Source organism: Staurois parvus, unplaced genomic scaffold (genome assembly GCF_062004578.1).
Source record: "Staurois parvus isolate SC_StPar_1 unplaced genomic scaffold, SC_StPar_1.0 ptg000644l, whole genome shotgun sequence".
Taxonomy (NCBI): domain Eukaryota; kingdom Metazoa; phylum Chordata; class Amphibia; order Anura; family Ranidae; genus Staurois; species Staurois parvus.
In genome coordinates, this window is record NW_028318440.1 from 397,551 (window position 1) to 407,500 (window position 9,950).

At 38.9% G+C, this 9,950-nt stretch overlaps 1 protein-coding gene across 1 annotated transcript in view; it reads left to right on the forward strand.

The window, feature by feature from the left end:
- The window catches only part of SH3GL2 (SH3 domain containing GRB2 like 2, endophilin A1), a 224,832-nt gene that overhangs the window by 78,590 nt on the left and 136,292 nt on the right, over positions 1-9,950 (forward strand). The window lies entirely within an intron of this gene.

Consider the following 9,950-nt stretch of genomic DNA (forward strand, 5'->3'; position numbering starts at 1 on the left):
AACGTATAAAGAAAAGCAAGTGCACACAAAATGTGGACACTGTGTACTCCAAACCCCTGCATAAGCATAAGTTATATCTTACACGTCACTGGGACCAAAGAAAATGTACATAAACCCCCCAACTCTGAGCATTACAGTGATACACAAATAGGAGTTGAATAGCACCCAGGGAACAACTCAATAGGAGTACAAACCGGGTGAGAGAACATTCAGACAGCAGGGATGGTTAGGCAGACAATTTGGTCCCGGAGCTCTGGATATACAAGGCACAGAAGGGGCAGGAGAGAAAAGAAAAAAAAAGGGTTGTTAGGGGGAAGCAGGAGAAAGCATTAAGAAACGAGTAAGTAGAAAGGAGAAACTGAAGTAAAGACATAGCCAGAAGTAGGAAGCCAGAGTTAATGTCACACACCTACACTCAAAGGCCAGAGTTCACCCTGACCCTGCTTGGAGGTCTTGAAGCTCAGAGGGCTCCCAAAACATCTTCCAAGAGAGCTAGCTTTGGTGGCATTGTTCATAGGCTTCCATTTAGCATGTACCTTTTTGAGCTTCAGGTGCCTGAACACTGAAATGTGAACTGGGACTTTTGAAAAGCATGTGTTTTGGCGCTTCAAGGTTTTTATTGCTTAACAGTACAGCACGACACATGTCTTCGCAGCTTCTCCCATTGTTCCATTGGATTTAAAGCCCAACTCAAGCGAACTTTTTTTTTCGCAGGGGTAGAACATTAACTCTTGTTGGGAAAGAAAAAAAGTCAAAGCTTTAGCGCTGCTGTCAGGACTGTTGCTGTCTGTGTCTTCCTGTCCATGTGATAACCGCCCCCTACATTTCTTGTCTTGCTATCCAGAAACAAGAAATGAGTTGATTTTCCAAACAAGGTTCTGAAGAGCCGTGAACATTTGGCAGAAGTGTTTATTCAGCTGAAGATTATGCAAATCTAGAAACAAAGGATTGGATTTGAACCCAAGGTGCCAAGAGGTAGCCAAAAAAGCAAAGTATTCAGAAAAAAAAACTGTTTATACACTTGATGAGATGAACCAGTTTCTCCTGCCTCTTGGGCACTCTGCTGGTATGATATCTGTGCTTGACTTTGCAAATCTGCACATCAGTCATAACCATTATGAAGGGGTCACACTTTGCATGCTGGACATTATAAATTATGAAGACTGCAGAAGGAGTCGGAAAATATGGCAGGGAGATTTCCTTGTAGGAGGATCCAAGAAATGTAAGATATCAGAGGTTGATTAAGCCCATCAGGCCACCACCTATAATTTCAATATGACACTTGGGTGGACTGATCATTTAAATGACCATAAATATCTCTCAGTTGTTTAAAGACAGTGTATTCAACAGTCTGTACTCTTCCATGCGATCACCTTTCTTTTTCCTGGTGATTACACGGTTCAATACATTGTGACTCAGTGGAATGTTACTTGTCACTGTACATTTTCTGACCTGTAGCAAAATAATTACATACAGTTACAATGAACAAAAACAACCGTGCAGGTCTTTACTGACCATGTCTACTACTTTAATATGTTTTCGGGGATGTGATAAACCCCGCTTTATGAACAACTTTGCCTTTTCTGATTCATGGTCATTATGGTGTGAATAGCTTCTTCTAGTCTTACTTTAGCCTGCTGGGTATGTCATTTTTTTGATAGTCTATAAAACAAGGATGGTTCCATTGGAAAATATTTTTTTACAGCTTCATTTTGCTTAAAAACATAAAATTAAACAAAAACACAACAGAAGTTTTTTTTTTTTTTTTTTTTAATATACAAATTTACATATTATGCCTATATATCTTTCGGCATACTACTGATCTCAAAACTATACTCACAATTAGTTTGTTGATGATGCTTTAACTAAAATTAATAATATGGGGTACAACAACAGTTCCCTAAACATTGGTATTGCTTAAGACAGACAATATTTCAATTGAACTTGGAAACTTCTCACCGAAGAGTCTAAGATGCAATTAAGAAACTGCTTTCTTGAAGCACCATCAGCTGTGGAATAGATGTGTTGAGTATTCTTTAGCTGTATCCAAGCTTTTAGCAGGTTTCATCAGAAGATAAGCAAGCTGCAAACCGAGCTGAAGGTTGCTAAAAGTCCACTAAACCAATTTTTGTTCATATTAGCTATAGGACTAGGTATTGGTTATAATTTGATTGCTAAGTTTTATATCTGCGTATTCATTGCTGTGTGAGGAACAAGCCTCCAATGGACAGCATTTGGTCCTATGTGACTGGTTTGTTCACTTATATTAGTCCCCAGGCTGTACTCTGCCGTCACCATCTGCTGTGTAATATAGAGTAACAGACAAAATCAAGTGTGTTCCTTGTGTCAAAATCTAAATTCTGCTCAGTATGCTATAGTAGAGCTGATCAGAAATGTTTTATGCTGGTGTTTTGGTACCTGAGATGTAATTTCATGTTTCGGTTTTCATTTTTACTTTGGCCTGTCTTCTAGATTCATTAAATGATCTATTGATCTCCTGGTTTGATCCTAAATAACCTACAAGCCTAATTCTTGTCTGTCATCTGATAACTGTCTTAAGCCAGTCATAGATGGCTCTAATCCAGCTGAACCAACCAAATTAATAGCTTGAATTCTGTTTAAGGTAATGTTGGAAATTTTTTGTCAATCAGATGGCAAGCGTGTCTTGATAGCGGATAGTCCCGCTGTCAGAATACAATATCTCAGCAGGGGGATTCCTTAATCCATCTCGCTTTCGGGGATGGAAAAATCTGATCGCTGGCTGATCAAAAAAAATGACCCATCAATGGCCAGCTTTAGACAATCCGTCTACACGTTGTCTGGCACCACATGGGCAAACTAAAGGTTTGCAATGTGGAAGCATCACAGGGTGAAACCCATATTTTTTTGGGGCATTTTCAGGTGGAAGCTGAATATTTTAGATTCCCCTGTGAGACGTCCATACAGGCCACTGGTGTCACAATAAACCATAGCAAATTGGTCATGCTGTTTCCTTTTAGATATCTAAATCTAAAAACAAACAATGTAATATATTGCAGCTTACCAATCCATAAATGTAATAACTGCATCATTTTTATTAGTTTTTTCCTTTAGTTTCATCTGCTCATCTGGCAAATAACTTACTTCCTGTCTTAGGCTGGCTCCACTGTATGGAGCAACATAGTCAACCTGTGGAGAGGGTACTTTAGCAAATTTTGATGGCCTTTCTTGGCAAAATAAAATTGAACTTTTGTATCACTTATTAAAGCAGAGTTTCACCTGAAAAAAAGGAATAAGTCAGCAGCTACAAAAACTGTAGCTGCTGACTTTTAAAATACAAACACTTACCTGTCCCTCGGTCCAGCGGTGTCCTCACAACCACTGGTTTCACTGGCCATCTTCTCTCCCTGGCACTGGCATCTTCAGTGTAGGCACCTGGCTGTGACAGCTTGCAGCTTCACAGCTGGGTGTCCATTGCGCATGCGCAAGAAGCGCTGCGCTTTGTGAATGGCCCCGTAGTCTTTTGGGACCTGTCATGTGTCCCAGAAGACTACAGGAAGGGAGGGCAACTTCTGCTTCCAATCACCTAGGCAATCGCAGTGGGAGTGGGTACCTGTCAAATTCGGGTACGTGCTCCCCTAAGGTGCCAATCCTTAATAGGGAGTGGGGGACAAGGGCTTAAAGTGGAACTTCACCTTTTGGGTAGAGCTCCGTTTAAATAGTTACAGCAACAGTTTTTTTTTCCCTTTAGAAAAAGGGTCCATGCACACTGGCAAAAAAAAACAACCCAAAAACGCCAGTGCTCTTAGCAGAAAAAAAACCGCTGATTTTTGAGCATTTTTTGTACTAGCGATTAGGAGTGTTTTTTTTTTGTCAACAAACTGCTCTCAAAAGTGCAAAACAGATGTTTTTCTTTTCTGCCTCTAAACGCTGAGTCTAAAATAAGCCTCTAAACAGCATAATGTGCATAGCAATATAGGATAGCATTAGTTACTTATACAGGCTCTAAACTCCTTTATGAGCAGTGTTTTTTTAGCCAGTGTGCATGGACCCGGTTCACACCAATGCAGTGCAGGAAACACAGCGAATCCTGTGCATTTCCTGCACCACATTGCATTCACATGGCATCTATACGATCTGGTATGGGTGTCATTGTTAAATTTAATGACACCCCGAAACAGATCAGAAAAGGCACTGCGTTTGCCAGAATTCATATTGCATGAGTGTTAACACCCATTTGATGCAAATCAGGTGTGGGGGAAAAAAAAGGGTCCTACATCTTTTTGGTGCGGATGTGATGCGATTTAAGCCATACAAAATGTATGGCTCAAATCGTACTGCACAGCCATCGCATGTGATTTGCACAGGAATGTGGTATAGCTCCTCTGCGAATCACATGCGATGTCCTGCACCGCATTAGTGTGAACCAGGGCTTTAGGTTTACATAAATGAACAACAGCTAAATATTGTAAGCACCCCTGTCAGTGTTAAACGGTTTGCCTTCACTTTCCAATTGCCACTTTTTCTGGACAGTTTGGTCTGTTTAGAAGGTTGAAAAATAGCAGACTTACTGACTGGATCACCAGCTGAAAATAAAGAAAGAAAGAAAAAAAGAATCATTGATAGCCATCTGATTACAGACAGATTGGTAAGCTGCAATATACTGCATTTTTGCTTTTGGGTTTAGATGCACTTTGATAATAAATTGGTGTGTTTGCAATTATCGGTCAACTATGTAAAGACTCACAGTATTAGATGAACATTGATGTGTGTTTATATGTGTATTGTGCAGAACTTCAGTACTCTAACACTAGTATGCACACTGGGTGTTTTAATAACGCTGGTAACATTAGCTGTGTAAATCACATTAAAAATGTGAGGTTTTTTTAGCATTTTTGCATTAGTGTTGTGCTGTTTTTGCATTAGTGTTGTGCTTTTTTTTCGAGTTTGCGTTTTTTAGCGTTTTTTTTACAGCTAAAAACTCACTAGTCCTGGGTTTTTTTTTCCAGCCAAGAAACGTTGATTACAGTCTGTGTGCATGAACACACAGCATAACATGCTGGGGAGTTTACTGGCTGTAGAAAAAAAAAGTCAAAAGCCAAAAACAGCCGCTGTAAAAACGTCCAGTGTGCATGAGGACTAAGTGGTGGTTGCTGCAGGCAGCATAGGAGGCATCTTGATCCATTGGTTAGGGATTATACTGTAGTTCCATGGTTATACCGCTATACCTGTGCTGAGAACATCGAGTGTTATTCATAAAACATAACTCAGAACAAAATCACTGTTTATTTATCCAGTGGGAATACGAACAAAGTACTGTCAGATTGAGAAGCTGTATGTGCTGCCACCTGTTTTGCCATACGCTAGTTGAACAAACTTGGAGCCCTACACCACTAACACATAATTGATTGTACAGAATCGTGAAAGCTAGATTTTTATTTTGTCAAGGAAATGTGTTTTGTAATGTAGTCTTCCCTGCAGCTTCTCTATAACAAAAGAATGTTGTTCAGTTTCTTCAAAGTTCTTCAAAATGTTTCCCCTTTTCATTAATGAACTTTTCAGTTGATGTGAAGTAGGATGCCAGCATTTCACTTCCCACATATTTCTTTTGTGGGTTATTAAAGCTAGCTCAGAAACCTTAATCAACCGTCTGCCACAGCATTGTTAGAAGTTATGTGGCAATAGTGTCACCTGCAACCTTTGCCAATTAAGATGCCTTTATTATATAAACTAGGTTTCAGTAATTTGACATAATTATATATTTACAATAATTAAGTTTTTATTCACACAGAGAACTGAAGGGGGACAGGGAGATTGAATATATTAAAAGCTAAATCCATCTAAAATTAGGATTTCGGTTTTGGTAGACACTGGAGAATTTGCTTCAACTTTTTTTTTCCTAATTGGTCAGTGGCCAAAGATGGATATTTGACCCTTACACCTACAGTGTAAGTAAAGCCTGCCATCTGATTCCTCTATGCTGAAACTGCTCTATGAAGGCTTTCTTATCTCTAGGATCACAAGAATTAGTAAATGGGTTGATCCGTTGTTGTGGTTTCTCATTTTGTGCATGAGCTGACTTCTTGGAGAGTACATAGGAGGAAGTAAAACAATAGAAACCTCCTGCTCTACTCAAAATTGGACTAATAATTATGGGGAGGGGGCTGCTAACACCCAACCATATACCAAATGGATAATGTGCAAAATCTAAAGTGAATTGGTTCAGCGCTACCCAGGGGCAGACTGACAACTCATGGGGCCCCCTGGCAATAGGGGATCATGGGGCCCCTGTGTCCTTGCCCAAACTCAAAAAAGCTTATGAAAAAGGTACCAGGGGCAGCTCATGGGGCCCCCTACTGACCCCGGGCCCTCAGGCAGTGCCCGAGTTTCCAAATGGTCAATCCGCCCCTGGAGCTACCCTAATACTATGCTACTTCCTTACTGACTTATCCCAAAAAAACAGATAATTAAACCAATATATGATGTACAATAAATTAGTAAAATAGAATAGAATGCATATGAAACAGTTTAGGACATACAAAATACTCATAAAAACTTATAAGTGACTAAAATGCCACTGATGCATTACAGTGATTATAACAACTCAGTCTCCGAAAGTGAGCTGATCTACTAACGTGAAAGAATTGAATAAATAATGTATGGAAACAAACACCAGTGAAAAGAAAAAGTCCTGATGTGACTTCAATATATATGAACTATAATTTAAAAAAAAAAAAAAAAAGGTGAGTCCCTGAATGTGGGATCAATAATCACACTGATAGAAATGGAGACCACAAAAGCTAGAAATTGGCCAAATTGAGTGAATAAAATTTTCATGAATCCCTAAATGTGGGATTAAATATATCACACAATAGTGACTAGTATAGTAAAAATAATAATCAACATGAAAAGTGAATCCCTAAATATGGGATCAATAAGTGCATGACTAATAAATAGTGACCACAGCAGCTTCAAATCAGCTGACACACTCCCTATGAATACGTGCATTTAGCACGAAACGCGTAAGAGTAAGAGCAGCACACCCCAGATATCAAGCCGCCGCATGGGTTTGCGGCCATCTTTAAATACTACTCATGGTCAGTTGTATTTGTTTGCTTACATTTGTCTTATTTTGGATCAATAAATTCACGTTTAAAACGATATCACACCATCCTGGCTTTCTTTCTTGGGACCCTTGTCGAGTCCACCACCCGCAGAGCCACCAGGGAAGGCAGCTGAGAGGTGTTTATAGCCTATAAGAACATGATCCATAGGGAAGCATGGACGGACAGATGTGCCCAGATGGTGACCCTGAGACGCCTTATCTACCCTTAAAATGACCTCACCTTGATACCTGCAGAGGATTACTATTTTCTACATGCATATTTGAATTATGCATCTGGTGAGTGTGTAATTCATACATTTGATCACCAGAAGACGCACGTTTTTGATCACCACCCTATTTCTAGAGACTTTTTTGGCACTTTTTTTGACACATGATAGTCACTTAAATTTATTTTGTATGTTGTCCATTATTTATATGCTTATCTGTATATATTTAAATTATCTTGTTGCCCTTAGCGCTGCGTGCTTTTTCTTATATGGGATTAAACATATCACACTAATAATGACAAATTCTGTTATAATGCAACCAAAAAAAAAAAAATAATAAATAAAATATGAATATGTGATATCACACCAAGGGGTGATATTCAAAAGACAATGTTGAAATGTCACATAAGAATAGTCCAAAAAAATAATAAAATAAAGTTCAATGGTGCGTATAAGCCACCAAATAATACAATGACTCAGATTATGCACATAGGAGGAAGTGGTGCAAGCTGGGATCTTTATTATAAAATAAGTGCTGTGAGACCCATATTTTCCCTGGGCCTTAGAATCTGATGAGTCCTAGTGTCAGAGGGGACTGGATTGGGATCACGGAAGAGCACAGTGAAGCACTTTGTTTCTGCATGTGAAGTGTGGAGCACCGAGAATCACTTAACAACAGATGATTTGCGTCACTATTATAGCACTTTATTTATAGTCAGTTCACTGACTTTTTAGCACTTCATTCTAAGTTTGTTGATCACAGAAAAACACAAGGGTATTTGAGTTGTTTTTAAAGTTTTTATTTATTCTGATATCTAGCGCTTTCTTTAAAGAAAGTTTTATAGTATGAGTAAGGAGCCAAGTAATTATGCGCACAGTGTTCAGTGGTAATGCTGCACACTGTGTTCTGGATTAAGGGAAAAACAAAATAAGCAAAAAAGTGTGCAAAACCTCGGCCCTAAAAACGTTTAGTGAATCAAATGATAAAATTATATAAATGATCTCAACATCAATTCATAAAATCACCAATAAAGTGAACAGATGAAACCATATACAATGTAAATCCAACAATACTGTAATAGACATGAAAGTCCACTCCCAAAGGAATGTTCAGAGCTCCACTGGGGGGGCAATATAAACAGTCATATGCAATAATAAAAGTCCACTCCCAAAGGAATACTTCAGGGGTCCAGTGTAGGCTCTTATAAATAAAAAAAAAAAAAAAACCATCACATGTTTAAGTCCCAAACCACCTCAAACTCGGGTATGTGAAATCTGTAAAGAGCAATTCTTCGCAGCAAGATTCAGGAGACAATTCAAAGAACCGTAGAATAATATTGCTAAAAAAGCCCAATTTATTTATGTGCGAATATGCTTACAAGCATCTCAGGGTAATAAACGCTCAAAAACACCACGCTGCAGTACACCAGACAGTGTGATGACATCATAGACAACCTATGCATTTCATCTATGCAAGGGGCATCCTCAGGCGACATAAACAGGTATTTGAATTTTCTCCCGAATTTTACTGCAGAGAATTGCACTTTCTGGACAGCTAGTGGAGGACCTGGTGGGCATAGAGGTTGTTATCATACCCTGGCGTGATTCACATTTGGTGTATACTGTGCTAGTGATTTCTCTTAATCTGGATATCATGGTTATCCAGTAAAGGAATTCACATACCTTTTGTTCGAAGTGGTTTGGGACTTGAACACTTGGAACTGTGCGGCTTTATTTTTACAGGATCCTCCACTAGAGCCCTGAATTATTCCTTTTGGGAGTGAACCTTTTTTATTTTCTCAAATAATTGTTTATATTGGCCCCCAGTGGAGCCATGAACATTACTTTGGGAGTACACTTTCATTTCTATTATAGTATTGTTTGACTGATATTGTATATGGTTTCATCTTTTCGCTTTATAGGTGATTTGATTCATTGATGCTGATATTATGTAATTTGTTATCATATGATTTCATTGAGAGTTTTATGGTTATAGGTTTTGCACGCTTTTTGTTGATTATCTACAGTATATGAGCTTTGTGTACATCTCATTTCCAAACCATGGCCATAATAGTGAGTTGTCCATCCATTGGTGAGATCAAGTACTGAAAGTGTACGAAAAGGCCTGGCTTGCAGCTAATGCTCCAATTTATCCCAAAGGTATTTAGTGAAGTAGAGGTAGGGGCTATTGAGATTCTTCTTAAGTTCTTCACATCAAACCATATCATCATGGATCTGATTTTGTGCACAGGGGCACGGACATGCTGGAACAATAAAGGGTCTTCTCCAAACAGTTACTACAAGGTTGGAAGAAAACAATTGTCTAAGGTGTCTTTGTTCTGTAACATTAACAGTTCTCTTTACTGATTTAACACCTGAACGCAATAACTTGGAGGAGTCTCTACATATTTTTGGCCTTATTGTATGTGTTGCGATTAGGTGTCTAGACTTTTGGTAACCTGTGCTTTGTAGGGCAAAGCAGCAAGCAGCAAGCAGATTTATTTCAATGGTGAGACAGCAGCTGGTTTTATTTACCTTCTCTTAGCTCTCCTGCTGCTCTATTCATTTCAAGGAGGAACGCTGTGTAAGCTCCAAGTTGGAACATGGAAGTTACACAGGGCTGAAGACTATCATTCCAT